Here is a 27,902-nt window from a genome sequence, read left to right on the forward strand (position 1 = left end):
GTAAATATTTTTGGGGATATTAGCGTATTTGTAAGAATTGTTGACCCTAGTGTAATCGGGTGCAAAATTCAAGAACATTTTTTACGAAAAGTTGTTGTCAGAGTCGGTCTCCGAAACGGATGAACCAATCAACTTGATTCTTTTTTAATAACCTTTTCAGATTTATTTGTCAGGTAATGATGTAAAAATAATATTTTTAATAATAAGAAGTTTGATAAAAAAAAAGTATCGCGAATTTTGTATTACTCAAAAAAGTGTTTATTTATTCTTGAATAGCTATATTGTCGCCATAAATTAAATCATTTCCAGATATATTGCTGCTGGCGGTTTTTGCAATTCTTAAAAAATCTGGTTTAGCTCCTCCTTCGTTGAAGTTTTGAACTCCTCAAGCGTAGCGAAACATCGTTTTCTCATGAGCATCTGCAGTTTTGGGAACCAGAAAATCACAGAGGGTCAAATGTGGGGAATACGGTGACTGCAGCACCATAAATATGTTGTTTTTGGCAAAATATTCACGGACAAGCAACGATGCGTGCTGAATTTTTGTTCTCTTAAAAAATCGGGGGTTTTTGGCGGATTTCTTCGCGTAAATTGCGCATAACTTGCAGGGAATACTCTTTATTAATCGTACGACCCTTTGGCTAAAACTCAAACAGAAAACTGTTAGCAAAACCTTCTCATTCGACCTAACTTGCCGCGATATTTTTGGTCTTAGCCCATACGGCATACGGCAGTTCTATAGCGATGACTAAAAGCTTTGGTTTCCATGTCATCACCATAAAACCATAATTCGTCACCAGTTATGACACTCTGGAGGCTCGTCGCGTACTGAATGCGTCATCTCCTAAACAATGTCAATGCAAGGCTGATTTTGGTCGAAAGTGAGCCATTTTGGCAAAAATCAAAGGCGAACCAAAACCTTGCAAGCAAAACAGCTATCAAAAATCAGCTAAACATTAAAAAGGGGCGAGCTACAGGGTTTGTCCGGAAAGCAATATGACTGATTTTTTTCCACTGAAACTGTACTTCTGAGCGTGCGCGCACCGACTGCATTCGGTAGAGGGCGTTCCTAGCTAACGAACGAGCGGCTGGCCAGTTGTCTCTGAGTACCTGGAGAGGCAAGACAAACATTTTCGCGCGACGTGTTTCTGTGAGTGGTGCAAGTCGAAAATGCAGCGTTCGTTAGAGCAGACCATTAAATTCTGTGTGAAACTCGGTAAATCTGCGACAGAGATGATGTTTGATATGATCAATCAGGCTTACCCAGATGTTGCTTTAGCAAGAAGTGGTGTATTTCGGTGGCACCAAGCCTTTTTGGTGTGCCGGAAAGAGGTCGCCGATGAAGACCGGAAGAATGAGAAAATCCAAAGTGAAAAGGATGCTAATTTTTGACATCAAAGACATCGTGCACCATGAATTTGTTCCTCCTGGACAAACCGTCAACGCCAAATTTTACGTGGAACTCCTCAAAAGACTCAAACGAAGAATCAATCGGGTCCGACAAGATATCGCAGCCGATTGGAAGTTGCACTACGACAACTCCCCGGCTCACAACGCCTTTCTTGTGAACAGCTACCTAACTAAGGCCGACATTATATGTTATACAAAACCGTTTTTTTTTTTCTAACTTGCAAGTGGCAAGTCCAGAGGTTATAAGTCAAACCAACAAATCTTAAAATTTTTATTAAAATATTTTTTTTTAATTTTTGTACTTTTTTGCACACACAGATATATGTATATGTAAGCAATTATTTTTAATTTTTTTGATAGTATGGGAAATATTTCAAGTCAACTCCGACTCTCATATCTAGTGCTTGAGTTTTCTGACTTTACATATATGATTACAACAACAACTAAAATAATTTTCACTTCTTTTATTGCAGCTGAATTGATCGTTTTATACTTTTTTAGCTATAAACCAAATTGGTTTATGGCCAAAAAAAACCTGTATGATCGCCAAAAAACAAAGAAAAAATGTCGAAAAAATAAAATTCGCAAAAAACAAAAGCAGAACGACCACACAGCACAATAACAATAGCAATTGCAATAGCTTGCTGCTGTTGTTGTTGTTCATTAATTTATGTTTTCTGCTGATTTGACCGATTTGAGTCGACAGTCGACTGTCTGCGGTGACTACCAAGCCTCTTCAAGCATACACAGACAACGAGGCGCACACATACCCAACGGCATATACATTCCAACCCAGCAGCTGTTGTGCTGCATATTTAAGTGCATGAGTGTGTATGTGTGTGTAGTTGCGTATAATTTCGAAAAACTCGCGCTGTGCAAGACCGAAAGGAAATACTCAAAGCAGTCTGCGGCAGAGCCCCTCAAATTTACGACAAAGTTGCAAAAGATTTTTCCGGTCGATTTTCTAAAGCATCTTTAGACACAGCGCATTAGCGGTAAAGTGAATTACCTGCCCACATACATATACTACATATATGTTGGTATATTACGCGAGTTTTGCAAGCCAAGTGTGAGTTGTGATTGTTTACGAGGCTTTGTAGCCGGCTTAAGCGCGCTTTTGCAGCGTTTGTAGGTCACATTTCAACGCAAATGCGATTTAATGTAAACAGCAATTGCTCGTGAAACATATATACACGCATGTGTGGTGAAATATTGTTGCATTGGTGGAATCAAAGTTTGCTGCGGATGCGATCAGTTTTGAGGTAAATCTTATTCCATTGAGATTATTTATAGATTTTTGTACATTACTACTATTTTTAAATGTTATTTTATAATTTTTTTTAGCAAATATGCATAGCTAGTGAGTCATATGTACTTATAATAAGCGTGTTTAATACAGTATAGCAACAGGCAGCGCTAAGTTGACCCATTCAATAAATGCATATAATACGCAGAAACATATTATCAGCCACACAGTATAATGGTTGTCAAAAAAGTCTTGCGGTATTTTCGCTAGTTTGCGCTGAAAGCGCGTTGTTCTAGTTTTATTCGTCGCATCGGGTCATGCTATACCTTTTTGGAAAGCTCATTTCACGCGCTAACACGTGTTTGATTGATTGTCGTTTCTTTTAAGTCGTTCGTGAGTTATAGCGTCGCAAACATAGAGCAAACTAAGGAGAAAATACGGCATATTTTACAGTACTACTACGATAAAGGCAAAAATGCATCTCAAGCCGCCAATAAAATTTGTGCAGTTTATGGACCCGATACAGTTTCCATTTCCACCGCACAACGATGGTTTCAACGTTTTCGTTCTGGTGTAGAGGTGGTCGAAGCTGCGCCACGCTCCGGAAGGCCTGTCGTCGAAAATTGCGATAAAATCGCTGAATTGGTCGAAAGAGACTGGCATAGTAGCAGCCGTAGCATCGGTCAAGAGCTGGGCATGAGTCATCAAAAATTCATTTCAATTTCAATAAAAAAAAAATTCAATAAAAATACCGCAAGACTTTTTTGACAACCCATTATATTTGTGTATAGTTGGGTTAAAATCGGGTTGAAAACCCTAAGCACTTGTAAAAATATAACACATGTATATTTTAAGTTAATATAAATATTAAGCCGGATGTGATAACAATTATATGCAAGCAAATTATTAGCAACAGTTCTAAAGTCCAGTTTTCTTGATAGATTCTATATTTATATTTTAATAACGTAACGCATATTAAATATTTTCGATACATATACATATCTCTTTTAGAATATCTCTATTTGAGAATTTTGTTATTTGCATTACAATCAAGCAATGCGTAAAGTAGTTTCGAAATATATGTGCTTAAGCCTAACCGGTTAGTCTAGTGGAATATTCATGGATTATTGTATACAATACAGCACTTTAAGTTGGGGTTTTTCATTGTCCTCCCGTGGAGCTTAGAATAATGCAGTTATTCTAAGAAAGATGACTTTAAAGAAATGCTATGCTCAACTTCGGATTAAAAGTATGACCTTACCGACTACTACAACCGGTGATCCGAGTAGAAGTATTTTTTTCAATAACCTCTCCTTGACAGATCACGCGTGAGTCGTATCAAGCTCTAATGTTATTTTTGTTCAGTATTGTTTGGCATTTCATCATGGAAAGACTAACGACTGAACAACGTTTACAAATCGTTCAATTTTATTACCAAAATTCATATTCTGTAAAAAATGCGCTTCGCTCAATTACTCGCAACAACATCACCCATCTTGAGACACTGCATTCATTATTGGATAATATTCGACCGAATAGACCACGTTCAGTATAAGAGTTATATTATTACTTTCACATTTATTATATAAAAACAGTGAGATTATTAATTAATTATTGTTAAATATATGTAATGTATCCAACCCCAAGGATACAAATAGTCAAATTTTTCGTAAATATGGTCCATAAAACCGGCTGAATTCGAGCTCTAAGCACAAACTGATTTAAGTACTTATGCAATTGAGGGAGTTTGATGAGAAAAATGTGTTGTCTTCAGCATGTGGGAACTAGGAATGTATGTGCAAATGTCATAACCCCGTGTAAGATTGGAATAATTTTCAGCCAGCAAGCCTTCTTCTCATAGAATACTTATATATATATACTTGATACAAAGATTAGTATAATGTATTTTTTTTTTAAGATTAGATTGACAATGGTTCTTTAAAATTTTTTTTTAGTCGGGTGATTTTTTAACATAGGAATTTTCGTTTTTTTTCAACTTTTTGCTGAAACGCAATCAAGGGAAATGGAGTGCAGGAATGTTAGCAGATTATTATTGGAGACTCAAAAAATCCTTCCTGAAGCCAAATATTCTCGCGCTGTAGCTTAATACTGTATAATATATGTGACTCTAGTCTATTTTTTTTTGTCAAAAAAAAAGGAGATCCCATGAGATAACGAGAAACTGACTATTATTTTTAACAGCTTTTCGTTTTTCATTCAAACGATAAATATTTTTATCATTCACATAATATTTTTCAGCGACCCCATTACGTTCAAAATTGTGTTAACCAGTATAATTTGTGTTATTGTATCGTGAAGAAATGTTATATAAGGTTGTCAAATATCTCCGCTTTTTTTCTCTTTATTCGACATAAAAAGTGTGATCTGAAACTGTTTCATCTAGACGGCAACTTCATGATACTCCCCTCGTAGAAGCATCTTTCCTTATTTGGGAAAACTGGAGCCACTTTTCAGGAATGCTAGCAGATTTTATTGACTTTAAAAAAAAGCCTTCCAGGAAGCCAGGTGGTAAACACTTGTATTCTCGACTGTGGTGGATGCGATAAAAGCCCATCCGTATACATGAGTCATCAATCGAAGTGCGTGGTCTGGCATTGTCCTGGTGGAACAGCTACATCCTTCCTTTATTTTGGTGATATTTTGGGTATGTTCTGAATTCTGAACGCTTCTGGTCGGTCGCCTGCTTCAGGTCCAGTCAAAAAAAAAAGTGTCTGGCCATATGGAATTAATGATTCCTTCAAAAAACACACAGAAAACTGACTATTATTTTTAACATTTTGCCAGATAAACTGTTCCATTTTTTCGTCGCCAGTCAGCATCCACTTAAATGGGTCGAGTTTTCGTTTCAATATCAGCATATCGCAGGTCACATATAATAATATTCATTATAACATTCCCATATTATTGTTTAGTGACTTCCATTACGTTCAAAATTGTCGTTCCAACCAGTATAATTTATGTTATTATATCGTTCTGAAAGAAACGTTATATAAGATTTTTTAAGTTGTCAAAAATATCTCCGCTTTTTTGCTCTTTATTCAATTCTTTATAAAAAGTGTTACAGTGATCGGATTTAGCTCAAGTATGCGCCGTTTCGTACGATAATCTGTTTCCATCTAGACGGCAACGTCATAATACCCCCCCTCGTAGAAGCACCTCTTCTTATTTGCGAAAAACTCGCACAGCCACTTTTCACAAGCCTCTTTTGAGTTCAACTTTACACCAACAAGAGCGTTGGCCATGGAACAGGAATATCAGTTTGGTAAACACTTGGCGCTTTGTCCGGGCTATGGTGGAGTTTTAGGTGATGTGGAGGAATAAAAATGCCAATTGTTGTTTCTATGACATTATATTTTATTCTCTCATGTTTCATATAACTACTAAAGCGATAAAACCTCACCAACCAAGCTTCCGCAGCTTCTGATGAGTCATCAACGAAGTGCGTGGTCTGGCGTTGTCCTAGTGGAACACTACACCCTTGCTGTTGGTCAATTCTGAACGCTTCTGGTCGATCGCCTGCTTCAAGCGGTCCAGTTGTTTGCAGTAGATGGAAGAATTTTAAGCGGATAAATCTGGCAGCAAAACATATGGAAGCAGCTCTTCTGTATACTTACATATATATACTTGATCGTATAGTATTCGTGGAATGATTACCTTTCAAAATTCGCAATCCATAAATCAAAGCCAAACACACAGCAAAACAGCTATTCGGCTTGGCCACATGTTTGCGACGAGAAAGTATCTTTTTTTTTGACAATTCTTTATAAAAAGGTTCGACCACGACCGTTTTCGCGATAAAAATCACTGATATAAGACGAATGTGATCCTCGCGTTGGTCGAATCAATGCTGTCATAAAGACATTCGCAGAAGTTCCCTTAGAAAACGGAAAAATATATATCGACAAGATCAATTCCAAGTCCAAATCGGTATGTTCTCCATATTAAATTCCACCATCGGTCGACTGCTCATCTTCTGACAACTCGCTTGAAGCAAATTATTCTCAACAGTTGCCGTTGGATTCTTCAATGGTTCAGTGGTCAACGGCCAAGAAAGCATATTTTTTACAGATGAAAGCATGTTTGCTGTTGAAGAAGTGGTTAAAAACACCAAAAACGTCCAAAAAGGTTATTTCAAAGGTTTATTTCGTCACTATCTAGTCGCTGTAATGGTGTGGGGAGAATTTACTGTAAAGGCATTACACCTCTTTACTTCTATGAAAACGCTTTGAATTGAAAACAAAGCGTGTTTACGTTTGATCTTTTTAAGGAGATCATTACAAGCGATAGGCTCAAAAAGTCGACTACTTATATGCTCTATCTATTTACTGGGCGTAGAAAAAAATCTTGAAAAATTCCTAAAAAAGGTCGTCACATGGAATGAACCTTTAATAGCATAGTTAGCAATGTTGGTAAAAACTGAAACTTCAGACAGCGTTTGCAAAAAAACTCAAATTGGAAAAAATGGATAAATATAGTATGTCAATGTAATATTCCTATGGTCCACTTGGAGTACCCGTCGTTGAATAAAAGTAAATATAATTTTTATAGTACTACTCGCACGTTTCTATTAACTTTTGCAGTTTGCAAAGCAATGCTAGACCACCAAGTGTTAAGTACTTTTCTATGTTGAAGAAACCTTCAGACCTTGCCAAATTCGTGTTCGCCTCATAAAATTTAATTATAAGAAGTATTTTGTGCAAGCGCTTACAAGCTTTACAAGGTGCCGTTATATGCATAAACACATATGTGCATGTGTGAGTGTTTGTGTACTTTATTTTAATATAATTTTATTAATTTTATTTATTTTTATTGCATACGCCATTTACCTTCAACCAAGTGCCTATTTGCCTATGCTTGCCCGCATGCGTCTGTGTGTGTGTGTGTGGAAGTTTATTAAATTAATTTAATGCGAGCATTTATTTCTTTGTAGCACAATTACGAATGTTACATGTAAGGGCGAGCGAAACAGCAAAAAAGTAACAACAACAACAAGTGCTTAACAATAGCCACGCTAAAAACGCATTGCCAACTATGCTATTTGCTATTTTGGCCATAAGCTATTGCAACATAACAACCAAACTAACTTAAATATATATTTGTAAACAACAACAAAATTTTTTTTATTTAATATGAGCACAAATTCTCTTTTTGTATAAGTTTTTTTATTGGTTTTTTTGGTGTAATAGGCAAAACCGCGTTCAATGGCCAATAAATGAGCGAAGCTTATAAGCCAAGACAAGAAGGCAGCCAACAAAAACAAGCAAGCAGTTAGCCACCCACAGGTGTAACTAAGCATGTGTGTGTGTATTCCTAAATATTTACGTTTGTTTGTGTGTGTGTTTGCGCATATAAAGCGACTAGGCCAATGGCCAACAGCACCTACACACACGTGGGTATGGGCTCGCGGCTCGCATACCAAAAAAAAAAAAAAAAAAAACCAACGCCACCAATTTGATGATGAGCAGGCATCGACGTCTAATACAAGTCGCTTCGATTTGCTTTGATTCGTAGCCAGCGCCGTTGCCGCTGCCGCTGCCGAATCGATTCAGGTTTCAATGTCACGCTTGCGCAAACCAGCGTGCCTTATTGCCAATATGCGCTCGACGACATTGTTGTTGTTGTTGGCTCTTGTCATTTTCGATTTCATTTACAAACCATTCAGCAGTACAACAAACAATGCGCATTACAACAAGCCAACAACAATACAATAAACAATAAATTAATGAGCCGCAAATTGAATTGGACTGCTTGCATATTGTTGTTGTTGTTACTGCTATTTAGCGCTTGCTTGAAGGCTGCAAGAGAAACAGACGAAGACGGAGTACAAGTGATAGAAAGCAGAGAGCGCCACTTGTCTGTGAGCTATACAAGCTTAAACTACTTAACATATGTGTATATGTGTGCTTGTGTGTGTTTTTGAGAGGGGGCAAATAGCGCGCAGAGGTGTAGTATGCGACCCTTTGGCCGTCACTTTGATTTGCTGCCTTCTTGTTAATATTTTGTAATTTATTTTTTTCTTTTCTCTCTTGTCAATGTGTCTGCTTTGCGTCGCCAACGTTGGACATACCATATTGACATTGAAACTATTCAAGGGGACTTTATGCAATCGCTGTCAGCTGCTGTATGCATTTGTGTGTGTGTGCATGGCAGAGCAACGCAGGTGCATAACTGATTGTAATTCTGCTGACCCCTGTGTTTATGCTGTTAAAGCTGCTAAATGTTTTGTGACTCAACCATTTTTGTAAGCTAATTGGATCATTTTACTGCGCCGCTGAAGGTCACTGCATTAACACTTTTGGTTATAGATTATGACAAGTCTTGAGTGTAACAATGATTGGTGTTTTGAAATAAAAAATGCAAAAACGTTAACTTTGGCGGCAAAGAAGCCATAAGACCCTTAATAGCTGCATTTTTTTTTAATTGAACGGCCAATTTGTTTGGCAGCTATAAGCTATGGTCCGATCTGAACCATATCTTTAAAGATTGTAGAAATATTTTTGATAATAATATCGGACAAATTTCGTGAAAATAACTTAACAAAAGCCGCAAGCCCTGGCAGCTAGTGCTTCTTACTCTGTAAGATAATAATTGTATTATTATTTTTCATTTAACAAATAAATAACTTAACAAACAATAGAGTTGTCTATACAAGGACTTGAGTTTGATTTGTCAACTGTAATAGCAACTATATGTCATAGTGATCCGATCGTGAACATTTTTTCGGATAATACAGCCTTATCTTGGGGAATAATCTGAGCCAAATTTCATGAAGATGTCTAGTCAAATAAAGAAGTTTTTTCAAAAGAGCTGGATTTTTGTACTCATGCTACATATTGCTACAGAGTATAATAGTTTTGTTTACCTAACGGTTGTGTGCATTACCTAAAACTAGGCGAGATAGATATAGGTTTATATATACATATAATTGATCAGGATGACAAGAAAAGCTGAAATACAGGTGACTGCTATCTTTCCGTCCGTCCGTCCGTCCGAGCAAGCTGTAACTTGAGTGAAAATTGAGATATCTTAATGAAACTTGGTATGCGATTTTCTTAGTCCAGTTCGTAGATGGGCGTAATCAGACCACTGCCACACCCACAAAACGCCATTAAACTAAAACCTATCAAGTGCCGTAACTAAGGACTAAATTAAGATATAAAACCCTAATTTGGCACAGGAGATCGAAGTAACGAGGGGCACCTGAGCACAAAAATTTTTGAAAAAGTCGGAGTGGTTTAGGGTACATACATATATCCCAGGCTATTAAAGCTATAATAGCCAAATTAGCTTCAGACAGTTCTTATTGGAACTTATATCGACAGAGTGAAAATGGATGAAATCGGAAGATAGAGGGCGCGTGTTTTACTCATAAAAGTTTACCTTTGTGTCTAAAATGTAAAAAATGGACGAAAACTAGCTCGCATATAATAACCAACCTTATGTCGAATAGGTCGGTTAGTGTATGAGTTATATGTAGTTGAGCTTTTATAACTCAAAGTTCTGCATAACTCGAACTCTTGACTTGGCAATAGAAGTCCATTTCATACAAATTTCCTACCATAACTCGAAGTCTCTCTAATACCAAGTTTTTTTTTATTTTATGGATTATGGTGATTCGAGTTAAGAAGGTTCAACTGTATATGTAATTGCTCATATTCCGATTCTCTGGTTGAGGTTAAGGTATTTCGCTGGCTTTGATTCTTGCAAGAATATAAAATGCACTCGGACTTAGCCCTTCTTTACTTTACTTTACTTTACTTGCTATCGATCAGTTTGTGTGGCAGTTATATGCTTTAGTGGTCCGATATCAGCGACTCAGACCAATGACTAGTTTTCGTAGAAATAAACCTATGCAAATTTTCAGTTCAATATCTCAAAAACTAAGGGACTAGTAAATATTTTATATATGTGTTTTTGATTTAACTCTTAGACTTGTGTTTGTAATAATAAGATGAAGCTGAGTTTGAATAAAGGAATTTCACCAAATATTCAAGAATGAACAATAAGTGCCGTTTTCTCAATATATGATTAGCTGCTATCTGTCAGTTGAGTTCTGGTTAACTTAACCAAAACTACTTCTTTCGTTAAAGAACATTTTTGTTAACCAAAACTTAACTGACACATGACAGCTAATCAGACATTTTGAAAGCAGCCCTAAAAGTTAAAGTTATCGAGACTTGCAGAATGCTCAACTTCAGTTTCTGAAATTACGTCTCTCTCGAGCATTTTGTACATAAAAGTTAAAGAATTGGGTTTCTTTTACAAAAGCAAAAATGGAGGAACATTTTTCGCCACCATCGAGTCCTATAAAAATGGTTCTTTGATAAAGTGAAATTTGTAATAGTATTGAAACTTATTATTTGTAAGTGGATCTTCCTTTTATCAAAGACAGATAGCTTGAAGCCATGATGAGATTTGAGGCATTTTTTACTGTTATACTTACATACTTACAAGTATATATGCTCATACTTATTAAACCAGCAGAAATCCATAATGAAAACAAATTTTATTATATAAAAATGTGTGGTATGCAGCCAGCTGCCAGTATCATGTTACAACCATGTCTTGCATTTTCGACTGAAAATTTACACCAAAACACATATATAAATGCAGTTCATTATGCTTTATCCATACCGGTGTAACAGCCCTCAATTAATGTTAACTTTTATTTTCATTTGCTACTGCTGCTTCCCGCTTTGAGCCTATACAAGTTAGGTCGTTGCATGTAGGAACATTAGGGGTGCACTTTTTATTTTAATTTGATTTATTTTTACTTTAAAAAATGGCAAGGGTATAAATATAAATTGCCAAAATATTATAAGTATAAATAGATAAATACTTTTAGCTACCAATCTATATAGTATTTTGGTGCCTATCTAAAGCTGATAATGTTGTAAACAGAAAAAGCTCACAAAATTTATATAAAATAATGAAGGGGGTATTCTGGTCTAGAAATTAAAAAAAATCGATTTTTTTTTTTTTTTCAAAGTTTAACTATTCAAGAATATGTATACAAGAGGATTTTTCAAAATTCAAATTATTTTCGAAGATATAGGCATTTTTCTGACCCGGCATCCAAACTGGTTCGGCCGGAACTAATCGAACAAAAGACTTTACGCGAAACTTTAAACGCGTTTTTCTCAAAACTGACTTTTTCGGAACGATACCCACGATTTCTCAGGTTCTACTGGACCGATTTACTTGAAATTTGTATAGAGTCTTCTTTATAGACTTGTCTATGGAACTAGCCCCATCCTCAAATTTATATTTTTATTATTTTTAAAAAATTCGAAATAGTCAGAAAAAATTATCCAAAAAAACTTTTTTTTTCAGGCAGTCGCCATTTTGTGAAAAAAATTTTTTCCCACTTTTCCGTAGTTCCGGCCATTGCGACATTATTGCAGATTAATAATCTTTTTTTTTTGTTTCAGATAACTAGGAGGGTTGAAATCATGGGTATGGTCATGTGGACATTTTTAGAGACCCCCCACTTCGTCAGCTCATAATTTTTAAAATTTTTTACTTTTTTTAGTTTTTAATTTTTTTCTGTACTCTTCTAAAATTAACAAATAACTAATAAAAAAATGGATAGTAAAAATATTAATTGCCTTTTTTTTACGACACTTTAAAAATTACATGAAATTCATGCTTCTAGACCAGAATACCCCCTGAAATTAATGTAGAGCTTTAGAGTAACATAATTTAGTCTACAAAATATGGTGCAGAGAAACTAGTTCGATCTTTATTTTAATCCATGACTTACTTAAAATCGAGCTTTTCTAAACGATCTGTATTTTTTTTATGAATTTCTGTCTACAGAACTATATTTTGAAGTCTAATATTATACCCGCAACCCCCGAAAATAAACGTCTCAGACCCTATAAAGCATATATTTAAAATATTACCGTGACGAGATCAGTCGAGTTAGGCATGTCCGTCAGCTTGTCGATTCGTCTGTATATACATGAACTAGTCTTTCAGTTTTTGAGACTTCAGTTTAAAATTGCACACACGTTCTTTCCCCGCCAAGAAGCTGCTCATTTGTCGGAACCGCTGATAACTGACCACTATAACGTGTAGCTGCCATATAAACTGTACGATCGGCATGAAATGCTTGTATGGAAAAATTTTTCGTTTGACGAGAGAACTTCAAGAAATTTGGCATAGGTTATTGTTCAAGTCAACGATGCAATCTTCGAAAATATTGTTCAGATCGCATAACTATAGCATATAGTATAGCTGTCATACAAACTGAACCATACAACTCAAATCATTGTATGAAAAACGCTTTTATTTGACGAGATATCTTCACGAAATTTGGAACATATTAATATCCATGGCAATGCTAAAATATTCCAATAAATTTTTCAGTTCGGGCTGCTATAGCATATGGGCGGCAAACAACTGACCAATCAAAATCAGCATAAATATCTTTTGATACCCTTTTATGCTTTAAAAAATGCACCTCTGAAGGGTATAATAGCATCCCATTCATTATAAATCTTATGTTAGTAGAAACTAGAAAGATCATAATTATTTATAAATGTTAATTATTTTTTTTTAAACTGTTGAAAAATATCTGCGACAAACTAAAGTCATAAAATTGAATTTGCTATTTAAAATGTAGAATAACCCTAATATTATTGAAACTTATTTATAGCTAACACACATTCATACATATTATACATATTTTTGTTATCACTTGTGTACATTTAACCTTGACCGCAAAGACGTGCTTCCATGCCAACACGTAGCACAGACACATGTCTTCTTTCTTAAATTGTTTAAGGGTTTTGGCTTGAAACTGTAAATGTGATTTAACACTAACAGTTCATCCGATGTGTCAGCAGCAATTTGTTTATTATGATATTAGTAATTACGAAGGAATGTGTCTAACATTAACAAAGACTGTTGAGTAGCTAATATGTGGCCTCTATAAGCATATTTCCTTACTTGATCTTCTAACAATTCGAAAACATTTGTTTTACGTATTTTCTATGTCAAAAAACGCATTTCTGCTCAATAGCAGTGAGTAGTCAAAAACCTGGCAACACAAATAAAATAATTATCGCGATTATTTGGAGGAGGTTGTTATGCTCTATAACAACTCAAACGTGCCAGATGGATTTCGCTTTATGGTACATTTCATATATTCTTTAATTGTGTCTTATCGCTTTGTAGGATCCGAAGCACATACTTATTGTATTTTTTCTACAGCAACAGGATACAATTGCGCAATATTATTGAAAGCAAGAACTCTTGGCACACACGCACGTAAATCTCATCAGAAGCATTTAATTTGGTGGAAATATTTTTTTATCTCTGCGGAATTAATCAAAATGTTAAGGTAAACATAAAGATGTTATTTTACAAAATGGTTTTGGAATTTTTTCGCAAGGCTATTTGTCTACAATAATTTTTTAATTGCTTCAATAATATAGCGTTTGCAGTATAATTTCGCATTTTTTATATGCATATATGATGGAATTTTATATATATACATATGTACTCTATACTATTTATATATATAATCTCACTCATACAAGTTTTTTTGGTGATGCACAGCGTATTCGGTTGCAGTTAGGTATATTCTTCCATTCCTAGAATTTGTATTATATCTGAGACTGGATCAGTTTACAATTCTTTGCACATATATTTACGGTTGCTATGGTATGATTGCCTAAACATTCGTAATTCTCAATTCCTTGAGATAAGCGAAGAATGACCGAGCTGTCGGCAATACAAGACAGTACCACCGAAAATTTCTTAGTTGCCGTTTAAATGTCGCACAACAATGCATTTCAAGAATATTTATGTGGTCCGATATCTGCCGTTCTGACAAATATCCAACTTCTTGGTAAGAAAATTATGAGTGGAAAATTTCAAAACGATATCTAAAAAACTGAGGGACTAATTCGTATATATACAGCCGGACGGACTTGTTAAAATCAACTCAGCTCGCTTAGCTGATCATTTCTATGACGTTTTCTTTTGGATGTTACAAACAGCATTTTCAAGCTTAATATACCCGTCAGGGTATAAAAACAGAGCTTAAAAATGTATAAGTTTGTAACTAAATATCTTCAGCTATTTATTCACGACAATCACTTTTTTAAAGAAACCACAAAGATAAGAGGATATTTATATTTAACTTCGGTGGCTGAGTTTGGTTTTTGGATATAAATTTCATATCGATTATTTCAATAATATCTACTTTCAAAACATTTAAATTTTTTTTTTTTTAATAATATTTAATAATTTGGGTATGATCAAACTTAAAATGTAGTTACAAATATTTGAAAACTTTGCCATCTAAAGTTTTCTACTTCATTGGTTCTGCATACACATAAGCCAATTTTCGTAATCACACAGGGAAAAAATCGCTCTTCCTCTTATATCAGCAGCTGTCACCACATCCATCACTTTCAGAAAATTGTACAGGTATCTATAAAAAGTCGATTTTATGCGTTGAGAGCGAAATTTACTTCACAATTGCCTATACTTAGCAAAAAATGGCCTTTAGTGGCATGCGGGATTCTATATTGGATTTCAAGTCTAATTAAATATTAAGTTTGATGGCCGCTTTAATTTATGTAATTTTTGGTTAGCACACCACTGACTGCTTCTCTATTCAATCTATAACACAGGCTTGTTTAATAAGACAGGCTAAACTAATGAGCTACTTTCCGAGAACACAAAGTTTATGGGCTCTTCGCCGAGAGATAATGTTATTGGAAACTAATTCTGTAATATTTTTTAATACTTTCATATATTCTGCAGCCATTTCAAGCCAAAAACTATTTAATAATATTATTTCTCCAGACAGTAATACATTTGTCAATTTGTAACAACAAATGTGTATGGTGACAACAAAAAGAGTACCTGAAAATATAGTAAACAAGAAATGAACTTGACACAAATCCGAGACAGAGCTTTTGATGCGATCGCGAGTAGGAGAGTGTTAATTAAATGCAACAAAAAGCAATAATATTTACACAGAGTGTGCAATTTTCTTTATTTTTAATTTTTCCCAGCAAATTTTACTTTTTTTGTATTACTGATAAATTGGCGAAGGTGAGAGAGGCGAAGAGATTGGTGAGCGATTAACCGGATATGACTGTTTCTTATTATAAAAAGGCATACAAGTTATACGCAAACGGAAAATAATTATTGTTTTGAAGGAACTGAGTCATAAAGCTAAGGAGGAAATGGATTAATTTGCTTTTTTACACTTGTAAATTTTTTTGTAAATACATACATACGTGTATGTGTATGTAAATATGTGCGTAATTTAAAAACGAATTCAGAACTGTTATAAAAAAATGCATTAAGGTAAGTACATTATAATAATCAAATCGAATTGTAATCGAAATGTACATAATTTGCTACTACTGATTCATGTGTTTAGAAATACTATATACTATATGTATGTATATGCACATATCGTCACGTAAAAAATCGCAATATCATAAGTTTACAGGCGCAGGAAAGGCGATATAATAGAAACCACTCATATTGAAACAAAATTTGAATATTGGTTATAAAGTGGTTATATATTGGTTATCATACACTCATATAAAATGGTTATCTATTGGTTATCATACACTCATATAAAATGGTTATCTATTGGTTATCATACACTCATATTGAAACAAAATTTGAATATTGGTTATAAAGTGGTTATATATTGGTTATCATACACTCATATAAAATGGTTATCTATTGGTTATCATACACTCATATTGAAACAAAATTTGAATATTGGTCATAAAATGGTTCTATATTGGTTATCATACAATAATATAAATTGGTTATGTATTGGTTATCATACACTCATATTGAAACAAAATTTGAATATTGGTTATAAAATGGTTGTATATTGGTTATCATACACTCATATAAAATGGTTATCTATTGGTTATCATACACTCATTTTGAAACAAAATTTGAGTTTTGGTTATAAATTATGTTATATGTATATTGGTTATTATATCTAACAGCGATTTTCTTTTCTTGTTTTTTTATGAAGCGTTGTTTTGCATTTTAGGTGACGATATATACTTGATTAAGACAAATTCTCTTAAAAATCTACAATATGAGCACATTTTATTATAAATTAATTTATTTTACCAAAAAAATTTAATTTGCACGTTAACACACATTCATATTTCCATCGTCTAAATTGAACTAAATTAGCGTAACTTCACAGACACACACACAGACTAACATATGAACAACACAACTTATTTAAAATACGAAAATGTGCTTTTACTTTCAAAACTTAACTATAATATACATATGCATTTACAAATCTTTATAATTTTCATTTTTGTATTTGTTATTGCAGTAATTTAAGCGCAAAATAGACCGCGTCAAATGTGCATACGAAACTTGTTGGCCGTTACATGCCCACAAACAAGCCGAGACATGAGCAAATCTATGTAAATAAAGCTGATATTTACAAGCTTGGATTTGGTAAACGCCGAAATGCTCAAATATTTATACATACACATGCATACTTTTGTATATACATATGCTGTATAAGTATAGTAAGTAAGTTAACTACATTGTTGCCGGTACGAGCAGGCGTATGAGTAATTTTTCACAGACTTCTCGTTGCTTTGGCATTTCACGAGTATTTCGCAGCCAGTTTAGCATGCAACTACCAACTGCATACATATACACACACATGCAAATACGTATACATACTACTTACAAACGTACACATATACAGATACTTATACATTTGTATATACACATATATATACACATATATGTATATACATATGTATGTATATAGATAAAAATGTAACTCGAGCAGCAATAATTGTTACAAAAATAGTAAAACAAGAAGTGTAACAAAATAAATACCTATGTTGTCGTTGTTGTATAGCAGCTTATTTGAGCCGCGCGCATTACTTAGTCATTCAGCTTGAAAACTTTTAAATAGTTTTAGTGGTTTCGCTACCAGTTTTGTTACTCTATAAAGTTTATTGCTTCGAACTTTACTGGTTATTATTGTAATATAATGGAATAAGCCTAGTGGCTTTTAATTATACCCTGAACAGGTTATACTATTAAGTTTGCCACGAAATTGGTAACGCTCAGAAAAAAATGTCGGAGTTAGTATAAAGTATATATATATATAACTGATTAGCGCGAAGAGCTGAGTCGATTTTGGCATGTTCCTCTGCCTGGCCGTTTATATATACGCGAACTAGTCCCTTGGTTAATGAGCTATCGATTTGATATTTTGCAAACATTTCTCATCAAAAAGCTGCTTATTTGTCGGAACCACCGATATCGTTTAGACAAATCGATCGATTTTAGCATATGACTGTCATACAAACTGATCAAACAAAATCAAGCACTTCTAGAGAAAGCTTTTTTTGACAAGGTATCTTCATGAAATTAGACAAGGCTTATAGTCTGACGCACCAGTACAACCTCCGAACATATTTTTTAGATCGAAACAATAAATCATATAAATTCCATTCAAACTGATCGATTGAAATCTACATAAAAGTCTCTTTGTATTATTCAATGATATAAAAAATATCTTTCATACAAGGTGCTTTCCAAAGTAAACAGGACTTTTTGAATCTAGCACCCTCTGGTCGCGCCATCTATATGTCGACTGGTGCATTAGAATATGCTATCTTTATCAATTGTCCAGTGAGTGAATTTCATGACATTTCATCGATTGAAAGTGAAGTTATTGCGTTTTAAGTGTCAGTATGTTTGTGTTATCGGTGTGAAAATGAGCTTCGAACAAAGAGCCAACACTAAATTTTGTTATAAAATTGGTAAAACTTTTACCGAAACGTTGCAATTGATGAAACAAGTTTATGGCGATGATTGCCTATCCCGTAGCAGAGTGCACGAGTGGTTTCAACGTTTTCAAAGTGGTCGTGAGGACATAAATGACGATCAACATGTGTGCCAATCAAAATCCGTGTTCACCGGAAATTCCATCGAAACTGTGCGTGAATTCATCAAAAATCAGCCGAAATCATCATTGAAATTCATGGAAATGGAATTGAACATCTCCAAAACATCGATTTATCGCATTTTGACCGAACATTTGGGCTTACGAAAGGTGTGTGCACGGTTTGTTCCGCACAAATTGACTGACGACCAAAAATTGCTCAGAATCCAACATTCGAAGGACATCATTAAAGAGGTCAAAAAGGACAAAGACTTCCTTTACAATATTGTGACTGCTGACGAAACGTGGTGTTTCCAATATCAACCCGAAACGAAACGCTAGAGTGCTAAATGGAAGGCACCGGACAAGCCAAAACCCAAAATTCGCGCGTGTAGAAGTCAAAAGTGAAGGAAATGAAAGTTGGCGTTTGGTGCACGATAATGCGCCGTCGCATCGATCGACGCTTGTGACCGATTATTTGACCAAAAATCACATTTAATCATTAACCACTCCCCGTATTCACTTCATATGGCATCGTGTGACTTCTTCTTTTTTGGAAAAATGCATTTGCTCATGAAAGGAAAGCTTTATGCAGACGTAGAGGCCATTCAAAAGGCTTGCACCGGCATACTGGCGACCATACCGGCCAACGAGCTAAAACACTAGTTCGACATGCTTTTGGACCGTGCAAAAAGCTGTATTGAGTATTGAAGCAGAAAGGAGACTATTTTCAATAAAATAAATTGATTTTGCCGAAAAAACCATTTGTTCTGTTTTTTTCTAAGTCCTGTCACTTTGGAACGCACCTTGTATATTGAAAATTTAAAGATTTTTATATGGTTGTTTTAGAATATTTCGTATATAAATGTGCAAGTAACATAGAAGAATTATCCTTTTATCCCTTCATAACAGATTTCCATATAAGCCTCGATTGATCTCGCTTTGAAGACTATATCCATTTATCACCAAAATTTCATGAATGAAACTTGATTGCCAAAATAGCCTAATACGTGGTTTCTTTTATTTTCTTAAACCTGTACCTATAAAATATCTCACTAGAATCCATATATTTTTTAGAGACGATTTAAATTTGTCAGACTTAAGTCCCTTTAATAATTGATTATCATGAGAGTCGTGATGAAAATTTTATATTTTGGCATATGACCGAACTAGACTTTATGTATACCGGAGAAATTGTACAGATCGGTTTTAGTCCACATCCGTAACTATACTGACCATAGTCATAGGTTAACGTTAATTTATTGATCGATTTTATATCGGATCGTTCACTAAGTAATTTCTTATTTCTTATTGAATTTTTTCGCAGCCAACTTAACCACTTTTTCATTATATATTTGAACGACTGAGATAGCAAGACTTGTTTGTGAAACGTTTTCTGCTTTGGTGTGCTATAGGAGATGGAATATCGAAAACAGCATTTTCGGCATATTTTACTGTTTTATTAACAAAAGGGTAAATATGCAGTTCAAGTAAAGCAAAAATTTGTGATCTTTACGATGTATTGGCCTAACACCAATACCAAAATTTGGTTTGAAAAATTTCGTTCCGGCCTTTTCGATCTTGAAAATGCACCAAGTTCTGGAAGGCATCTTGAAGACAACGTGAACAAAACAAAGTCGTTGGTTGATACAAATTGTCGAATAACAACTCAAGAGATGCTGAAATATTAAAATTGTCGAACGCGGCTGTTTATAAGCACCTGAGACGTGTAGGATTCATTTCGAAGCCAAAGGTTTCTCATGTGCTTACAGAACGCAATTTGCTTCGTCGCATTAACGACTACGATTTGTCAAGGTGGTGATTCATTTTCGAAGCGTATTTTTATTAGCAACGAAAAGTGGATTCTTTACATGGATGTAAAGTAAAGTGGTCATGGTCATGGTCTAAAAAATTTGAACCAGCTCAAAGCACTTCGAAAGCCGATAGTCCGCAAAAAATATTTGTTGTCTGTTTGGTGGTATTTCAAAATATTGTATATTTTGAACTTTTACCCAATATTAACAACAATTCTGAAATGTAGTGTGATCAGCTGGACAAAATTAGGGAAGCACTCAGAAAGAAGAGGCCATAATTGATGAATCGAGAAGATGCAGTGCTCCACCAGTACAATGCGAAACTTCATTCCACACTTGATAGTTTGATGACTCGCCAAAAGCTTTTGCTGCTTGAATGGGATGTGCTACCACACCCACTATATACACCGGACTTAGCACCTTCGGACTATTAGTTGTTCCGGTCTCCGCTAAAATGTACGGATGAGAGAACTTTCATCTTAAATCGGTACGTTAAACACTACTTGGACCATGCCTTGGTTTTTTGCCTGAAAGGATCGAAAATTTTGTGAGTGAGAACCCAAACTCTTGCCCGAAAGTTGGCAAAAGGAATTGAATCAATATGCAGTATATATAATTTCATATAATGTTTTACAGGAGAAAGAAGAAGTGTTTAAATTGCATTAAAGAATTAAATTACTTAGTGAACTTGCATCATTAGAAATAAGTCGTTAAAAATTCTAAAAATCTTTGGTTTCCTTAAAAAATTTCAAATTATAAAAATCATGTTACGTAAATCCTCGTAAAAACCTTTTTGCCTAAATAACGTAATTTTTTATAAACCAATGTATTAAACACTCGATAGAAGAGACTGTAAGAACGTGATGGGTATACTAACTGGTCACTGTCTGGTGGGGACTCACAGCCTGCAGGATATGGCTGACAGATCGAGAAGACTGCAGGAAATGTCTAGAGCAGGGCACCAGGGAAACAATGGAGCATCTCTTGGGCACTTCTCTTGTTCCGTGTTGGAAGGACTACGCTGTAAGCATATGGGGTTCCCACGGTATGATACACTGGTGGAAGTATCGATTGTGAGACCGCAGAATATGTTAAAATTCTAAAAGACTACTTCTCATGAACCTAGGAACATAGGAACTGAACTCCATCTGTTATCACAAACGACCAAAACTGGTCTATGTGTGGCCTTTTGACCTACCAAATTAAGCTAACCTAACCTAATATATTTAAGAAAAATCTTAATAAACAACCAGCAATCATATAGACAAACTTCAACTGCGATTTTCAAAATCTTCTTTGTCACCAAATAACACACGAGACACTTGTCGCGTTCGCCCGTTATAATATCAACATACACACATACATAAATAAGCAAATAACTGCGCTTGTTGACTGACTTGCTGTAATGGCCTTTTGCGATAAATTTTGAGTGAAGCAAAGTAACTGGTTAATACAAAGTGATATTTTGACAAGTGAATTCAATAGAAATGTAATAAAAATTGGTTTTTAGTGGTAGTTGGGTAAACAAAACCCCCACAAACGAGCACATGGAAAACTAAACAAAAATTGGTCAACCAAAAACCAAAGCAAATGCTTGCACACAATGGATTAGAGGAGTAGAACACACACTCACACATTTGCACATACACAGCCAGAAGTAAATAGCTTCAAGTGCGCCTGCTTGAGTGACTTTGCAGTTTCACTCAATGAAGAAACTCAATTTATATGACATGTTTCGAGTTGGTAGTATTGCTGAAGAGCTATTGCACCAACGCTGGACTGTGAGCGCGGATGTAAGCTTAATGAGCGCGTGTAAGCTTAGTGGCAGTTTACAACACCGACTATCGGCGATTTTGGCTTTACAACAATTTTTTTTATTCAATTTGCTTTCTGCTGTGACATTTTCAGCTAAAATCGCTTGCGGTTTGGTTTCACTTCCACATTTTCGTAGCTAAAGAGCTGCTGCACACCGCCGTCTAGGGGTTTTTTTTGGTCGTTGTCATAAATTTGTTGTTGTTGTTGTTATAAATTTGTTGTTGTTGTTGTTATTGTAATTGAGCGCATCATCAGTGTTGATTTCATTGATCATATTTTTGCACATTTACTGCTGTCGCCCGCCACAGCAATCTTGTGGTGGTCAGTTGCATTCCCATGCGTAGACAACAAAACATACGCTACAACAACAAAAACAACGACAACAGCGCACAACTTGTTTTCCAACCAGCTCATCAGCTTCTTTGCAACATCTTTCATTCACTTTCAGTTTCTTTTGGCATTGTCACACACATACAAACATAAGCGCACACACACATATACACATAAAAGCACACGCACACTCAAACATGCCGCCGCTTGTCATGCATTTTCAGCCGCTTCTCACCCTATTCCGCCGCTGCTGCTGTTGCTCTTTGCCCTCTTCTCTTTTTTGGCCGCCTTTTTCTTTGCGTTTATATTGAGATTTTGATGATTTTCGCTGTGATAACTGGAACAAGGTCGACAACAAAACAACAGCGCGGCAAAATTTACTCTTTGTATGTATATTTGCATGTGCATGTGTATGCATGGCGACTGTGTGATATCAAAATTGAAGCGAATCAGCCAAAAAAAGTGTGGTAGTTGAGCAGTGTCTACAACAAAAAGTACAATACGGAAGCTGTGTTTTATGCATGCGCTGCCGCAATAAGGTTGCTCCACTGCAGCGGCGCGCTGGCTGGCCGCTTTTATGCGAGCACTATTGTTGTATACAGTTGACTTTTTGCGCTTCGCTGAGTTTTTGTTGATGTTGCAAAACTGAACTTGAATTTGTTTGCGTGTTGCAAGTGGCCATTTCAGCAAAGCTCTTTTGTGAACTATTTTTTGAAGGGGAAAAAATTATTGAAATATTTTATTGCTATTTTTTTTTTTTTTTTTGATTTTTTTTTTTTATAAATTTTACTTATTTTATTATGATTATTTTTTTTTTTATTAATATTATTACAATTTTTATTTATTTATTTTTTTGCCATATTTTCTTATTATATTTAAACGATTTAATAATTTTTTATTTACTATTATTATTTTTTATATTAAGAAAATTAAAAAAAATACCTTAAAATCGCCAGAATATGAATAGAAGTTAATGCAATAATTTTTAGTTTATTATTGGAAAGGCATAAAAGTAAGTCTCAAACAATTTTGCAATCATTAAGTGAACTTTTTAGTCGACGAAGATATTTTGATTTTCTTTTTAATTTTATATTATCTATTTTATTCTATTAAATTTTAAGCTTAAAAATACTTATGGCCACCTTTTTAATTATTTAATATATTTTCAATATATCTTTTTAATTATTTAATATATTTTATGCAAAGTTTTTAATTCAAAAATTTTGAATTAAATTCAAAAATTCTGAATTAAAATTAAAATTTTCCTTTTTTTTTTTTGAAAACATTATTTTTTAATTCTAAAACAATTTTTTTAACCTTAATTTTTCGATTTTACGTTAAAAAATTTTAATTCAAAAATTTTGAACTAAAATTTAAATTTTCCTTTTTTTTTAAAACATTATTTTTTAATTCTAAAACAATTTTTTTTTAACTTTAATTTTTTGATTTTACGTTAAAAAAAATTTAATCCAGCTTTTGGTATTAAATATTTTAAGTTGGTATGTCTGATTAAAATGTTTTTTTTAGTCTATATTTGGGATTACAAAATAAGAAAAATATTTTAGTCTAAATGTTAATTCAATTATTTTTTAATTCATTATTTGCAACCCTAAATTTCTAAAAAAAAAACTTTTTTAAAAATATTTTGAAACAATTTCTGCTTGTTTAGGTGTTTCTAATAAGATAGATAGAAACTAATCGAGATTTTTCTCTTCGACCTACGGTCTAACGTGGCCTCTCCTATATCACATATGGTAACAAAGGTCCAGCACTCTGAACAGTTCCAGGGGCTTGCGGGGCGCGATGGAAGATGTGATTGTGATCCCGTACCACGTTGATGGATCCAAGGGCCTTGAGACGCAATAAGATGCTTGCATAAATCAAAAATGATAAAAATTTTTTTTTGATGTAAATGTAATTTAATTTTACCACACTTTGTACTTCCTTTGAAAATTTAAAATATAAATATCAATTTTAATTTTTCTATTTTTTTTATTTTGATATTGAAGCATAATTTCTCAAAAATTATACAATTTTTTTTTAATATATTAACATATTATATCCGAAAAACTGTAATTTTCCTATTATTTGACACCTTCAAAATAAGAAAATATTAAATACATTTATTTTCAGAAACTTAATGTAGTCATTAAACTTCGAATGCATTTTTTATATTATTTTATTGAGTTTATTATAATTTTTTTTAATTTTATTTCTTGATATATTTTTTATTTTATTTATAGTGGGCAGCACCTTACAGAAACTCTCAGCAAATAGCTAATTTATCGTATTAGTACATAACCCTTTATTACACAAAATACTTTAAGCAAGGTTTGGCAAATTCATTTGGATTGATATGTCATGATCGCTGTAGCTCTTGCCAAAACTCGTCCAGATTCGTTGAGGTTGATCGGTGTTGTCCTAACCTTCATTTAACGATGGATTAAAAATACTCAATTGAGATCAGGACTTTGGGCTGGCCACTGCATCACAAAGAAATTTAGTTCGGCAAGCCATTACTTCAAGATTTTGGATGTTTGTTTTGGGTTGTCATCCTGCCTAAATATGACTTATTCTTTACGACAAGCTCTCCTTTCCAAAAAAGTCGGGTATGTGCAGTTAGTCTTCTTTCCACATTATTTCATAGAATTTTTAGAGGTACAACATGCCAGCATGTGAAGCAACCCCATACCATGACCATATTTCATTATTTGTGTAACATAGTTCCTTTGGATGGTCTCCCCAATGGCAATGCCAGCAAGCCAACTGGTTAAAAATAATTAAATATTGATTCGACTGATCAGACTACAGGCTTTCAGTCATCTGCTATCTAATTTCAGTGCTCTCTGGCAAATTTCAGCTGTTTCTTACCATTCTATACTGACAATGTAGGTTTTTATTTTTTACCGCTGCGATATAGCCAATGTCGAGGAGTGTTTTTTTTTTTGGATGGCTCTAAATGCGTTATTTGCTGAGAAGTGCTTGTTTCTTTTCGTATGTTTTATAGTGAGACGTGCATCCGTCAAAATTTTATTCTGGCTCCTGACTTGTGATATGGAGTCAATAGGTCGCCTTTTCTGGGTGCTTATGACCACGGATTGGCTTAAGCACTTTAGATATCATTCATGTTAAACCTACCCTATTTACTAAATAATGAAATAAATCAAATAACTCAAAAATATCATTCACATATTTTTCTTTCAACTTTTTTACCGTTTACTTCCAAGTCATATTTTTTATTCAAAATCTCTTTCACACAAATTACTATCATTAACTACTGTAAGATATCAATTATATTTTTTTCACTACTTCTGCAGATTCAGCTGCAGCTTCCACTTCAACTACAACTTTAGTCGAGCTATCGCTTGCTACACTGCTATTGTTGTTGTTGTTTTTTTTGCATCATCAGCGACTGCCGATTTTATTCGCCAAGTATTATGCAAGTCTTCAATACAAAAATATTCACACACACACCTTAGTAAGTTTATTTGTGTTTGTAATTATTGCTCACATGTCCGTATATGTTTGTATGTTTACCAGTGTTGTTGTCTTCGAAATTGTATTGGAGTATTTAGATTGGAATTTCGACTCCTTTTGCTCAACATTTGCTTGCTGATTTTATTTACAAACTACCAAAAGAAATACCAGTTTTGAGTGAAATTTCGTGATCACAGTGAGTCTTGCGGTGAGAAAAACACCTGACAGTTGAGGAAAAATAAAACAAAAAATAAATATTTTATTTTATAGGTTGGTCTAGAGTGAGTATTGTACATGTTGAATAGTGTTTAGTGGTATATTAGGCTTTTTCAAATATACTAGGCTTTTTACTTTCGTATTTGAATGTCTGGTAGCGAGTTAAAGTTTTATCAATCACAGCCAGAAACCAAACGAAATAATTAATATTATTAATTATATTTTAAAGGAATTCATGCAATTTGGAGGACTAATTAACCTTTTTTTCAAAATAGCGGCTTCCCCAAAAAGGTCATTTAAAGTCGAAATTAATATCAAATATTGCATTTTCCAATCAATGTCTGGCAAATATATCTAAAAAGGTATGTAAAAATTTCAAGCCGATCGGTCCAGCTGTTTCGGAGGGCTTTTTTCACCGACTCACCGTTTCGAGAAAAGCGTTTCTTACAAATACGCTCACATCTCCGAAACTATTTGTCGGATTGGCCTCAAATTTTCATAGAAAATTCTCTAAAATATCGTCACTTTTTATAAGTTTAAAAGCGAAAGAAACGATATATTAAAAACTACTCATATTAAAACAAAATTTGAGTTTTCGTTATAAAATGGTTATATATTGGTTATAAAAAGGTTATGTATTGGTTATAAAATGGTTATATATTGGTTATAAAACTCATTTAAAATATATTGGTTATAAATTGGTTATAAAATGGTTATAGGGGTTATAAATTGGTTAAATGGTTATATATTGGTTATATTTGACAGCGGGAAGCTGAAAATATTATGTTATATGTACATATGTAATATGAAGTAGTGAGTCGTAAGCAATAAAAACCTCAATTTCGTTTTTTTTTTTTTTTGATGATACGTTGTTTTGCATTTTAGGTGGTGATATGTATAGTACATTCAATAAATATGCGAAAAGCAAATGCGATTTTTGGAGTTTTACAAATGGATATAACCCCCTTGAACCCAAAGCAAGTATTTTTTCATATTTTTTCCAACGTATCAGTGATTACACTTATACTATAAACTGCCAGACAGGAAATGTAGACGTCTTTGTTTCAATCTTTTAAAAATATAATTTAGTAAACAAATACTTGAATGCCAAATATTGTACGCAAACTTTTAATTGGTTAACTTATTAACTTTATTATAGGTTAGGCACGTGCTTAAAAATACAATGCACTAATGGCAATATACATTAGAGTAATGAAATATGTACCCAGATCTATTAAAATTCGCTTTGCTTCCGAAGTGTTAATGACTGCCAACCGAAAAGTATCTGAAAATCTATTTCATTATGAGTTTATATAATAAAATGGAAAAAATGCAGCATTTGCATATATAGTACATATGTAGATATGTATTCAATGTACTTTACAACATACACATACATATGTAAATAATCCATATTAGGGATGTCCTCCCAAATTTCGGTACGGTAGTTTACTATGTTTGGTGCGTATCACATAAACTAGTCTTTAAAGAAGAAGATAAAGAAAAAGAAGCAAATATTGAAATTAAATTTTAGAAATAAAATTAAAGTCATTTTAGGGAATTAATTATTATTTTAAAACTCAACTGTTTTTAAAGGCACAAAATTTACTATAAAAAAAGTTGTGAAATAGTCCAGTCATTTAAG

The 27,902-nt window shown here is 33.9% G+C and overlaps 1 protein-coding gene and 1 long non-coding RNA gene across 2 annotated transcripts in view; one reads left to right on the forward strand and one right to left on the reverse strand.

The window, feature by feature from the left end:
- LOC126750944 (ABC transporter G family member 23) overlaps window positions 1-27,902 on the reverse strand; it is a 143,699-nt gene that overhangs the window by 89,637 nt on the left and 26,160 nt on the right.
- LOC126751011 (uncharacterized) overlaps window positions 1-27,902 on the forward strand; it is a 55,633-nt gene that overhangs the window by 12,433 nt on the left and 15,298 nt on the right. The gene's annotated exons all lie outside the window — the stretch shown is intronic.

The sequence above is a fragment of the Bactrocera neohumeralis genome, chromosome 2, assembly GCF_024586455.1.
Source record: "Bactrocera neohumeralis isolate Rockhampton chromosome 2, APGP_CSIRO_Bneo_wtdbg2-racon-allhic-juicebox.fasta_v2, whole genome shotgun sequence".
Taxonomy (NCBI): domain Eukaryota; kingdom Metazoa; phylum Arthropoda; class Insecta; order Diptera; family Tephritidae; genus Bactrocera; species Bactrocera neohumeralis.